We start from the raw sequence: 13,805 nt of genomic DNA, 5'->3' as shown, positions 1-13,805 counted from the left end.
AGCATTTGTGATGGGATGAGAAGCAGATGTTGAAGAAATCTCTGTGTAGATGATCTTCTCACAGAAATATCAGACCTTTTTGCACAATTCACCTCCAAGACTTCAACAAACAGGTGTCTGTAGCCTCTACTCCAAAAAACCTCTGTTTATAATATCTTGTGTCATACCCAACAGCTCCATAGTCGTTTGAAATATCCTGGAGAATCTCAGAGAGATCATGACCAACGCAAGTCAATAACTCGAGTCCTCAGTGTATCTTGATTTTACCCTCCCAACTGAAGATAGGTTAAATGAGACCTATAGTTTAAAGTACCGATGACCAGAGTTTCTTTGAAAATTATGACCCTTTCATTAGTACCTTTAAGACAACAGCCTACACCAATATTCAGGTATCAAAAAAATAAAAATTTAAAAAAATCCAGGGATCCTTGAGGGAGTGGTAGATGTAGTTTTCAAGGAAAGGCAGTGGGCTTTTGCAGCCCTCTGAAAATCCCACCGTTTATCCAGAGTATAATTTTTAACAGCAGAATTTTGCTATTCCACTGCATTTCAGCATGATTTAGTTGAAGCTCCTCAGAGAGTAGGGAGAGAGAGGCGCAGTGATTATAATGTGATTGGAGTTGGGAAGGGACCAAGGTCCATCCTTCTCCCGTATCATTGCCTTTCTTTATGATCTTGAATAGGATCTTGGGCCTGAATTCTTAATACACTTTAATATTCATGGAATTTAGTTGTCTTACTGCCCTCAGCAACATCTAGTTGTGAAGATAACTACACCGAAGATTGTCCAGCTTCTGTGGCGACAAGTCCTACATAACTACTGTAAATCAAACGTGTCCAAATAGAGAAATCTATTGTATCAACTCAGTTTAAAAAAAAAAAAAGGAAAATCATAGGCAGAATTCATATTACCTGAGTATGTTTAAAGTCTTGATGACTTAAATCATACTAAAGCTCTGAAAAGTATAGTGATCATATATAGTGCAGTAATAAGTTTAAATTCCTAAGAGAGAAAAACAGGCATTTCCAGAGTAGTTTATCTCAGCTATGTTAAATTCTTACTTTACGTCTATTTATCTCATGAATTCCTTGTCTTTTCTGCTGCATGCAAAGATAATCCAGAACAATCTCCTTAGATTTAGACTTTTAACTTGCAGACACCTAAAATCCACCTTTAAAAAAAAAAAAAACAAAACAAAACACTAAGGAATAATTTAACATTTTAAACTCTAACCAGAATGCTGTCTGTAAACGTATTCTGGCAGAATATTTACAGAAGTTTTTGTTCATTAAAAAACACTTTTTTAAAAGAAAAAAGAAAAATTTTAAGAATGAAAGCATTACATTTTACATTTTATGGGTCTACAAGGAGCTAACAGAACATAACATTTTGACTAAGGAGGCTTTTTAAGGGCAATCAAATTAAATGGATATTAAATGAGGGTACTGTAAACACATTAGCAAAATATAGTTTCTTTTTATATGTGCATTATTTTTATTGTTGCCATATACCTAAGTATTAACGTTTTTGCCTCCAACTTTTATTAAATCTCAGAGTGTTATATAGTGATTAATTAATTAATTATAGCTCAAGCTCATTCTCTTGGATAGAAAACTACCTGATGGGTTCCCTGAGGCACAGAGTCCCTTATGGTTAGGGAACAAGTGGGTGGAAAAATTAAATCGTTTTGCCTCCTGCTTTACCCCAAGACACTTACACAGTGTACCACAGGGCTCAGCATACAATTTTTCATCCCAACCACTTTGACCAGCTACATGTAGATACCTGAGACTAGATGCCACCATCGCTGCTGATGGAAGGGTTCATGAAACGAAAGGCAGCTTCACAATCCACCATACCCATGGTTTTAAAATAGATACTTCACTCCCATTTTTTAAAGCCAAAAGAAATTTGGAAACAAATTTCATTTCTTAAAGAACCAGAAATTTCTCAATAGATTTGAGGAGCTTAAATTTCTAAAGCACACATGAAGCTCATCTCATTAATACTTATTAACAGTGGTACAAATCACGTTTAAGTATGTGTCAGCACCTGGACCAAGCCAGTCATCCATCCAGCTTCTGTGTATATGGGTTCAGTGCAAAAGAGGTAGGAACCTCTAGGAACCTCCAAATAGTGATTTGTCCAGTCCTAAAACAGGTTGCTACTTGATTAACCAGGACTAGGTGTCTAATTTATTGACAACCAACATGAAATGAGCCTAATCGCTTCATAAACAGTAAGGTACTGCTATAATGCAAGTCTTACCCAAATTAAATCAGTCTCTGATTTAGAACCAAGTTGGCCAGAACACTTGTTTCAAGCCCAAATAAACATCTCCAATGACAACCAAAACCAAATGTGAGAATTACCAACATAAACGCTCATTTCAACGAAAAAATAAATCTCTGTTTTCTAAGATTGTTTGGCTTAAATCAAACACCCAGCTAACCTTTGAACCAGTTTTGGGAAGTTTCCATTTCAATAAGAGCTTAAGGAACACATGCCAACAACCTACACTCTATCCCAGGTTGGCAGAAGGTTGGTAGGGATACAAAAAAGCATGTTAACAAAGATGCTTTTTTATATATATACAGTAAACCTTATGTGTATCAACACACTTGTTTAAACAGCTTTTTGAATCTGACTCGCAGTCTTCATGAATACATAAAAAGTTCCAGATGTTAAAATGTCCCAGGACATACATTTTAACCAACTTTGCTCTGCATTTGTAGCCTGACATGTAAAGAGGGCATATTGATTAGAATTACTGGCATACTTACTGCTTCAGTTTTCCTGCTTCCTGCTGACTGATATTTGCCATGGAATGACTAGTCTTTGTATTGTTTATTCCAAGCATGATGCTCTTGGGATGCTGGATGCTTTGGAAAATCCCTTTTCATCAGTAGCTGGAGAGTTGGGAAGAAAGAAAATGTGGAGGAAAGGCAGTCTGAGACTTTACAGGTGCAATAAGGTAGAGATTGAAAGGAGGAAGAGAAGAGGTTGGAGAGAAAATCTGTTTTCTCTTCTCTACCATTGCAGGTACTGATTAGATAATGCACAGGTCTGTGCTCAGCTGCAGTTCACCATTGACGTGTCCATTGCAAAGCCCTTCGCAGTGTTGCAAAGTCACTGTTTACTTTAACTCTTACCCATTATTAGATTTAAGACTCAGAATCCCCTATAGCCATTTGCTTTCATTAGCAGTGAGCATGTGTGCACCACCAGAAAATCCAAGGCCTGGGAGAAACAAACTGCAAAATGTTACAGCTTCAGAAAAACCCTGTTAGAAGAAAGGTATCCTGGATGATTAGCATAAGAATTATCATAAAAGCTTAGTGGAGCTTAAAAAGCAGGTTTTGTGACTGTTTCTGACCTTGCTTACATTGATGTTAAAACAGTGTCACTTTCCTAATTTCAGTTTAGCTGCTTCTGAATACAAATAAATAAAGTTCAGGTGCTTTTTTTCTGAAGTGCTCTCACTATTCCGGTTTTAAAAATGCTGAAGACTGGGCCCCTCTGTAGTTAGATAGAGATCTTAGAACCCAGAACATTTACTACAAACACCCAAAATAGGCATCACAAAAAGCAGCAAGTACTCAGTGAGGTAATACAAATGACATTTAGGCTACCTGACAAGTCATCAGGCACCATCAGGACTGATAGCTATGCAGGGACTATGTACATGTTTTACCCTATGACGTTTCAGTGCACAGTGTATATATGACAACAGGAGCAGGAGCCTTCCAATCAAGCACACAAGCCAGCTGCAGAGGTTTTTTTTCCTTCTTGTTCTCCTGCTCCCATAAATTTTCCATTACTCCCTTCAGAAAGGCCTATATGCCTGGTGGGGTAGGTATAAATGATAAGTTGCCATTTTCTTCTTTTTCCTCCTTTGCACCAAATCTCAGGCTATAGCATAGCTCTTTATGTGGAAGATACCTTCTAGGCATGGGTATCAATGTTTTCTTCAGGGCCATGATGTTTTAGCTGAACTCACTCTGGTAGAGTTAGGAACATTCCGTGCAAGTCCAGCTTTTGGGGACCTGACACCACAAATCAGGCGCAGCTACAGCTAGCCCAGCAACTCCAAGTAGCATTTAGAGATAAACAAGGGCTGTGAAGTGAGCGGGTGGTAGGAGGTACACAAACTTGGCTACTACTTTGAGAACATGGCGTTTTTCAGGGGCAGGGGTGGAACAAAATAAACTACATTAGGCCTTTCAAGCTGTTGGGGTGTCAGATTGAAATAAAATATAATTGTGCGCTGGAACCCTCTCTATGCTTCACTGACAGTCTTGGCTACTTCCTGTAGTAGGACATTCAATACTTAGAGAGCCCACAGGCACCTGTTTGAAAGCAATATTTAAGTGCTTTAACCTCTGACTTAATCCCACCTCTCTTTATCTGTGAATGATACTTTATGTATCTGTATGCATGGTTTCATATGGCACTGGACTGTAGGCAATGTTTAAATATAGGCATAGAGTTAAGGTATTATCCAAGTTGGGAATGTGGCTTCATGCCCCATGAATTTGGCTAATGGTGGCAGGGAAAGGATGGATGAAGGACAGATGATGAAGAATACTGTAGCAATATAATTAATGCCTAAAGTCTGGAAGTGTATAAAAACCTGAGTAACTCAAAGCCTTTGGCTTTCTAATGTTTAGTTTAGCACCCAACAGTTCTCAAACACTGAGGCAATTTATTCGTATTGGAGGTGTTAACATGGAAGCATAGAAAGAGTGAATTCACCTCACCTAACTTTAGCCATCAGAAACTTAAACATCTGTCTACGCTATCTAATCACTTCCACTTAGTAAAGAAAGTTGTAAACCTCTAGAAATGGCCTAACACATTCCAGTGTGAGATGAACTGCTCTGGAAGATTCTGTTCATTTCCATTGACTATTTAGAGATGATCAACATCTTAGACAACTATTTTAGATTAAGTACCTACTGTCTAGACATTTAAGATTACATGAAGCTGATCTACCCCCATATATTCAGTATCTCTTTAGAAATCTTGTGAGTGTTGTTGCAGTAACAAATACTGCTTTTTCATATGTTTGTTTCCTAGAAGCAAGTTTTGGTTTGCTAGTGAATCTCTTTTTCCTTAACAATTCATTGTCATTTTTCTCTTCCCCTGCTTAAATATGTGTATATGTATTTATATGTATAGGCATATATGTAGTATACAAACTAATTATATCCACAACATGCATGTGTTTTATGGCATTGGTTTCTGTTTGGTTTTCTATGAAGAGAAAACTGGGAAATCTGGAAAAGTCTCCAAGTTTCTGCATCTGAATTCTAGGCATGGTATACTTTTTGTTTTAGATATTGACTATGGGAAACTTCTGGAACTTAAAAGCCTTACCAAATTATTCTTAATTTTACATGCTTAAGGGTTATTTTTAAACCACAATATTCCGGGCACCATAGTTAGCTTGCTCTAGGATACTTACATCATAAGCTTTGAACCTGTCTCATCTTTACTTCCAAACTTAGTCAGCTGAGGCTTTTAAAGTTCACACTTAAAATTAACCTCTTTTCTGCTGAGTCTTATAAATGCCCTATACCATAGCTTGCGATTCTCACCTACAGCCAGCAACTGCCAGCTGCACATTTGAAATAATCAGCTTTTTTCAGCATTTGAAACCAGATAAAGAAAAAAGGAAAAAAAAATTAAAAAGCAGACAATACATATACAGTCTGTTTATAGCCTAATAATATCAGATGGACTTTTTTTTCAGGAAAATAAATTACCAGATAAATAGCTTGCTTGGATACTAAACAGATTAGCCCTTCATGCCATTTAAAGGAAGAAAACTACTTTGCAACAGGAAAATTATTTTTATATCTCCTATCTCACCTGGTGCATTTCCCTTCCATTCTACTGATAATTTCAACATACTTTTTATGAAGAGCAATTCCAGACCCCATTATTGTTCCAAGCTCTGACATTCATATAGGAAATGAAAAACTGCCCTAACCTTCCTTCCTGCTCATAAAGTCCTGGAAGAGGTGGATAAGACCACAGAATCTTTTGACTTAGGATACAATTTTTTCTGTATTTGCATAAATCCCCCAGGCAGGCAGGAAGAGACAATATTTCAAACCCAATCCCAAATATTTCATTTGGAGCAGTTATCTCATAATTACAGAGCTGTTACCAATTAGCAAATAGAGAAACTTTTAGAATAATTTTGTGCTGTTGGACATGGAGGAAGGGATGGGACTGATATGCTTTAACATGTATTATATGCAGATATACAGTCCTGAGTAAAGATGGGCAGTCCCACAGAGTGACCAATGATTTCTTTGCCTGGAGACACACATACCCTGCACACATCGATCAAAACATCTTTTTTTCATGAAGATATTTTCTGTTGTGGGACAACCACTGTGATTTAATAGAGCAAGTCAATATTACAGGCAATCTGAGGCACAGACTTTATTCACCCACCAAAAATGCATTGAGAATTTAAAGAGAATGCAATTATCTTTGGAGGGGGATTAATGTCCACATGCAGAACTTCCCTGGAAGACTAACAACTGCAGAGAAAAAAAAGCCTTTCCTTTAACATCATCTGAAATACAGTATTTGCAATAGCAGGCACCCCATGTCATGTGGGTCCAGAATGTAGTAAAATGAAGAGGATTACCTTTGAGACATCTGCAGCTCCTGCTGAAAAACTTCCTCTGAAAACAAATCAGACTCCCCATGCCTTTACCAGCAGATCAAACTGTGATTTTAGGTCATTGTTACCTTATGTCTTATTGTTGAAGGTTTCCAATCCACTTATTTGCTCATCTGCGTACATGCTACTTAGGTTTGCTGAACTGGTAAAAACACAGGCTGTTCAAGTCTTTTACAGATAAACACATGAGGCCACGGTAAGGAGAGGATGGGGCAGGAAGCAAAACTGAAAATTCTTACAGCTTCATGATATGATTACCATCTATGGACTAGACATGTCCTGTGATATCTCTCTAAATAACCTTTTTTTGCAAGTGAAAAATTGTGCATGTTTTTCCTCACTTTAACATTAGAACTTGTCCTTGGGTATGAGATCAGGGACAAGCAATTTGAACAAGTGATGACTGGCCTTTTGACCAAACAAAAGTGTAAATTATTGTCTTACCCATTATAAAAGGTCCACTCATATCTTGTCAGGCTGAGGGATGAGGAAGACAACCTCTCAAAGCACAGCTATGTCTACAGCAGGTTACAAGTGGAGCTGCCATAAACTATAATGGGATGTTTCCTACCCTCTGTGTCTTGCTAACAACTCCAGTGGAAACTCCTTATAGACCGCTTATGTGTTCCTATGCATGCGCATGCAAGCACGTAGCTTTGTATGGAGTTTCAGTGTCAGGATGAGCAAATGTAAATTTCATTGTCTCCTCAAGGACAACCTGAATGAACAATACATTACCAACTTTTACTCTACAAGACGCTTAATGCAGAAGTACTATGTCACCGCTGCTTGACAGTCAAATCACTTATATTCCAATCCCAGTGAGCTTGAAATAAGTTGGATCTCCGGATGTAGTTGGATAAGAGACAGGGAATATGTAGTTTCTTGGATACTGCCTGGTGTATAACTAAGTAGGTTCATTTCTGCAACAGGTTGAGGATGTTGAAGATCCAATATGAATCTGATGAGTGCAAATATGTCAAGGCAGAGATGATAATAAAAGACTCCTGCATGTTAACCTTCCCTAACTGAAGAAGATCCACCTGTGGATGTTTCCAAACCTACTTACCTACAGTGATGGGGCTTCTGCCTACTAATTCACCATCACTATGTGGTTATAATCAGAAGTTAACCTGGTTACTTACAAAAAATCCTCATTTTCCCCATATATATTAAACAAGGAAAGTTATTTACACATGAGGATAATAAAATTCCATCCTTAAAAAGGAACCTATAACACACATTACAATTATAATTGGGCTTGGTGCCAAGTAAGTGGGGCCTGATGGCTCCAAGCTGTCTGTTGTAGAATATGGACTTATCTCCTTATGTTAGAAACACCATATGAGTTTCCTACTGTTCGGGTTTTGGTTTTGGGTTGGGTTGGGTTTTTCTATGTTTGGAAAGGATGACCAGAATAGACACAACCTGGCATACTTTTCTTCTTCTCTGTGAAGCTTTTACAATGTCTTTTCCACTTCTCCAAGCAAAATGACAGTTGTGTATATACCATCCTGTATTTTTTTGAAATAGACTGTGAAAGCAAAGAAAAAATAAAGGGAAGGGGAAAAAAAAAGGAAGGAAAGAAAAACAATGAAAATGAAGAAATTAACATCTACAATAATATCATTAATAAACAGAGAAAAAGGTTAGGAAATCACTAGAATGGCCTGTAATTTTTTCACATTTCACTTCAACATAGTAGAAAGTATGGAGGAATCAAGGTGTAAAGGCCAAGAAACTCTCCTTACAGATGAACTTCCTGCTGCTTTTCCTCAGATTCCAGGCCACACTTAACCTCTTCCTTGTGCACTGTAAAAGGGGAAATATAACCCCCATTTTTAAAAAAAAAGAAAAAAGGAAGACCCAGGGAACTACAGACCAGTCAGTCTCACCTAGGTACCCAGCAAGATGATTGGCCAGATCCTCCTGGAAACTGTGCTAAGGCACATGGACAACAAATGAATGTTTTGTTACAGCCAACATGACTTCACTAAAGGCAAATCGTCCCTGAAAAATTTGATGGCCTTCTACAATGGAGCCACAGCAATTGTAGATAAGGGAAGTGCAACTGACATTACTTACCTTGATTTGTGAAAAACATTTGACACTATCCTGCACAGCATCCTTGTTTTTGAATTAGAGAAGCATGGATTTGACAGATGGAACACTCAGTGGATAAGGAACTGGCTGAATGGTCACACTGAGAAAGTTGTGGTCAATGACTCAATATACAAGTGGAGATCAGGGAAAAGTGGTGCTCCTCAGGGACCAGTAATGGAACCAGTGCTGTTCTACATCTTTGTCAGCAGCATTGTCAGTGCAATTGAGTGCATCCTCAGCAAGTTTGCTGCAAACACCAAGATGTGCGGTGTGGTTGAGACACTGGAGGGAAGGGATGCCATCCAGAGGGACCTTGACACATTTGGGAGATGGGCCAGTACAAACCTCATGATATTCCACAAAGCCAAGTGCAAGGTCCGGCATCTGGATCAGGGCAATCCTAAGCACAAATACAGGCCTGGATAGAGGGTGGATTGAGAGCAGCCCTGAGGACAAGGGCATGTTGGTTGACAAGAAACTCAACATGAGCCAGCAGTGTGTGCTTGCAGCACAGAAAGCCAGCTGTGTGCTGGGTTTCATCAAAAGGACCATGGCCAGCAGGTCAAGGGAGGTGATTATCCCTCTCTACTCTGCTCTTGTGAGACCCCACCTTCAGTACTGTGTTCAGCTCTGGACCCCAGCACAAGAGAGACATGGACCTTTTGAACTGAGTCCAGAAGCGGGTCACAAAGATGATCCAAAGGCTGGAGCACCTCTCCTGTGAAAACAAGCTGACAGAGTTGGGGCTGTTCAGCCTGGAAAGAGAAGGCTCTGTGGAGACCTTATAACAGTCATTCAATACCTGTACAGGGGACCTACAAGAAATCTGGAGAGGGACTACTTACAAGCACATGTACTGATGGGACAAGGGGGAATGGTTTTAAACTGAAAGAGGGTAGATTTAGATTAGATATTAGGAAGAAATTCTTTACTGTGAGGGTTGTGACACACTGGAATGGGTTGCCCAGAGAAGCTGTGGCTGCCCCATCCCAGGTTGGATGGGGCTTTGAGTAACCTGGTCTAGTGGAAGGTGTCCCTGCCCATAGCAGGAGATTGGAACTAGATGACCTTTAAGCTCCTTTCCAACTGTAGACATTCCATGATTCTGTGATTCTGTGATTATTCTGCTACCAGGCAGAGCAATAAGTTAGCTAATGTTGGAGAGCAAGCCAAATAACTGTTGCTCTATACAAGTACTAAATGTTGTTAGCATGTGAAAACTGCTGCTCCATCAATCTCACAAGATGAAAAGGAAGCCTGGCATGACTCTGGTTCAGGACATAGCCTGAGCAGTTGGACTGAAATAATACATATATCATTGCATAGGTGCGTCAGGACTCTGCCAAAGCAGGGTCTATAAAAGCAATATATGGCTTGAAACCATGGGTCATGGCCAGCCTGTGGAAAACTTGCTTGTTTCAGCCTGCAAATTAACCAGGGAGATCTGAGGGAAGGAAGGTATCCTGTCCCTGTTTCTAGCGTGGCTGCCAAAAATCTTCTGCTGCAGTTTACAACTCCAGAGACTATGGGGGAAAAAACACCTCACAAATTTTCAGCTGGTGAGTGCATCAGGAAGGCTTCTCCTTGTCTCGCTGCCACCATTCACACCCAGTGTTATGGTCTCTAATAACCTTTCACATGGCCTGAGAAAGGCCTGGCCAGTTCCTCTGTTTTCTCCATAATAAGAAAGAGAAGAAATTTTGTAGTTTATGGACACAGTAATCTCATTAAAGCTTCACCATGGCTTCCAGAAGTTTTAGTAAACCAGCTGGTTAATCACAATAATATCCCTCCCCCTTCACTTTATGGAAAGATCCTGCAGTCAGGAAATATAAAACTCTCAACACATTGACCACAGCGAGGATTACAGCCTCCTGCAGTGACACTTTTCCAACTGTACATCTTGTGTGCTGCACAAACCTCAAACAACCCCATAAACAAGTTTGAAGCAGACCTAACACCAGGCTAGCCAAGGAGAACATCAAGAGTGATTCTGTTAATGAGGTCTGGCTGGAGAAGAAACACCTCTCCTAAGTGCGTTATTTTTAATCAAGTCATTTCCAGCAGGAAACTTCATAGAAGTGTGCAGTGATTCATTTCTTTAAATTTACACTTGAAGGGCCTAGTCTTGAGCCACTGATGTCATTGAAAGCTTTAGCAGTGATGGGCAGGTGTTGAATCAGACACCACTCAGTGACTGATTGATTGATCAGACTAGAATCCATGTCCTCACATTCTCATACCCCAGAGAGACGGCTGGGAGCACAATCCAAGAGCTCACCCCTACAACAGATAAGGAAGTTAATAAGAAATCAGGGAACGATTCTTGCACTGCATCACCACTCTCTTGAGCTGAGCTAACATGCCACCTGCCTGAGGCTCACAGGTGGGGTGCTCCCACCACAAGGGGTCCTGGTCCAGCAAATGTGCTCTGATCAGAGCAAGCTGGGTGAATAACAAGTGGTGTCACTTCCACTTCATGACTATTTTTATTCAAAGTGTAGCTGAAGTAAAAGCTGCTTTTGCTCAGTATGAAGCAAAACTTTAGCCTTAAAGATTAGTGTCCTGCCCCTCTTGAAAGATTTCAGGCCCCTGTCTGCTGAGAAAATCCCTTGAACCACCAGGCTACTTTATTTAAAAAAAAAGTCTTGCTCCTCCATGCTGTAATTAAGCCACTCTGAAACTAGGAGTGAGGAAACAGGAGGGAGGATGATTTCCCTTTGAATAGCTACTGTGCATTCTAGACCTGCCTTGGTATTACAGATGGTGGCAAGTGTTAAATGTGAATACTGCATTCAAAGATTTAATACTGCTAGAACACATTATGTGTTCCTCCAATCAAAGCCTACAAATGAAAGCAGAGCAAAACCTGAGATGGTATCAGAGAAAAGTAGATGTGGTGAGCACATGTGTGACTAAAAATACGGTGAAAGTTGAACTCGTTCGTATCTTATCTATTAGGCCACATAATCTGAATCATCCTAGGTCAAACATGCAACCAAGTTAAATCCACATATGCAAAGAAGCACAGGACAAGGAAGGAGGAAAGTCTACAGTGGCAATGAGAGTGCTGATGAAGTTCAGTTCTTTACATCTGAGACATCAAACTGCTTATCAGTAAAAATTAAGAAACAGTGGTCATCTTTTCACCACTTACCTATGCCTAATTTAGCAATTTTATTAGATGTGGCCTCTTTTAAGTGTATTACTAAGCATAAAAGGCAACTCATCTCTTTTGCGTCCTCTGGGTCTCTGTCAAGTCCATTGAGAAACAAAGACATATAGAAAATGTCCACCCAGCCTATCTAGATACTCATGTCAAGATGGTACAAGCCAGAAGCTCTCTCTGTCCATACAAAGGGAACCTCTGCAATTTAAGCAGGTGTATACCTTGTAGACAAGTAAAATGTAGTGAGATTAACTTCAATCCCTTAGCAAACAACCAGAATATGGCCCTCCGTCCCCATTTATGTATATGAAACATAAGGGATAAAGTAGCTGTTCTAGCAAAGCTGAGAAAATACTGAATTTTTCCTCACTCCCGTGCCATGTCTCTAGTCACTAAGCCACATTGTTTCTCTAAAGGTTTTGTACTTCTGGAAATTTACTATTTCTAGATAATGGTTCCCAAGTAGTTGTTTAATTAAAGCCCCCATGTAACCAATTTTATTCCAGAATTCTGGAATACCTATTCTGGTAAATTCTGAAGTGTCAAGAAGCCCTAAGGCATGCAAAGAGAAGTGTAAGCCTGTCTCAATGAGAAACTGTTAAAAGGAAGGTAAAAATAATAGGAAACTTGTGTACATTGGTAAATGGCAATGAGAGTGTTGCTGGTAGCATCATTTTAAATCATTTTGGCACACAAACAACTAGAGCTGTCGAACTAGTTTGGAGGGGAAAAGAAGGATTGAATTAATTCAGTTTCTTTTTAGATTCACACATGGGCTTCAAGGTCACAATTTAGTCAGTATTTGAATTCACACTGCAAATAATATGTATGAGGCATCTTGGTCTCAAGTCTATGAGCTGTTCGTTGTATGTTTGACATGTGAAAATCGTGCTGGGCTAATTAGCTTTGATTAGACATAGTTTATGATGTGTTAACTTTTTTGCATTGATTGGATTAATTTAGTTCTTAGAAACACATGCTATATGTGAAAAAATTATTTTCAGATAACTCTGCCACAAATATGCTCTAACAGTTACTGGAAATCTTTTGTTTGTACAAACTTTGCCTCAATGAACTTACAGGTTAAACTGCATGTAAAAAAAAAAAAAAATAATACTAGGCACAGCAAAAGAATATGTATAGCATTTTATTTGAGCAAATAGTCAATGGTTTGTAGACTACCCCAGCACTGTTCACTACTGGGTTCGTTAGCTGTTTCCACTAATTTTGTAATCTTTGTTCTTGGTACTGAGAACTTATTAATGCATGTTCAGCTACAGTAAAGTCAATGAGATTGCTTGTGACTGAGAACACCAGTGGGAGGGCTATCCCAGCTATCACTGCAGTTTAGAAGAGTCAGGCTGCATTTTGATTACACCCTCCACACTCACCTCTCATACCCCCTACTTCAGAAACATGGGCTTCTTGTGGTCCTACTGCTGCCAGCCTGAATTCCAAGCATCCTCTGCTCACACACCAGCTCCATCACATACACATTCAGCCACACTCACCTTCAGCTTCAATCACTCCCTCTTCCCTCCTCTAACATGTACGCCCTCAGACACTTTCACATTCGGTTATATACCCAACTCCTGGCACTCACATTCAGTTATGTTCAGAGTGTTACACCCACACTTAATTACAATCACACCCTCACACTCCCCACTCAGTTACACCACCAGTGCTGCCCACCTACCCCCTACACTCAATTATAGTCACATGTGATTAAACCTGCAATTCTGCACCTACGGTATAATCCTTTACTGGCATTCGCATCCACTTATGCTCAATAGCTTTTGCTGGAATGCAAGTCTGCTCATCACATTCAT

The sequence above is a fragment of the Pezoporus flaviventris genome, unplaced genomic scaffold, assembly GCF_033815535.1.
Source record: "Pezoporus flaviventris isolate CSIRO_AGI_PZ_B2104156 unplaced genomic scaffold, CSIRO_AGI_Pfla_v1 ptg000031l, whole genome shotgun sequence".
In the NCBI taxonomy this organism is placed as follows: Eukaryota; Metazoa; Chordata; class Aves; order Psittaciformes; family Psittacidae; genus Pezoporus; species Pezoporus flaviventris.
Note: the sequence above shows the minus strand (reverse complement) of the source record.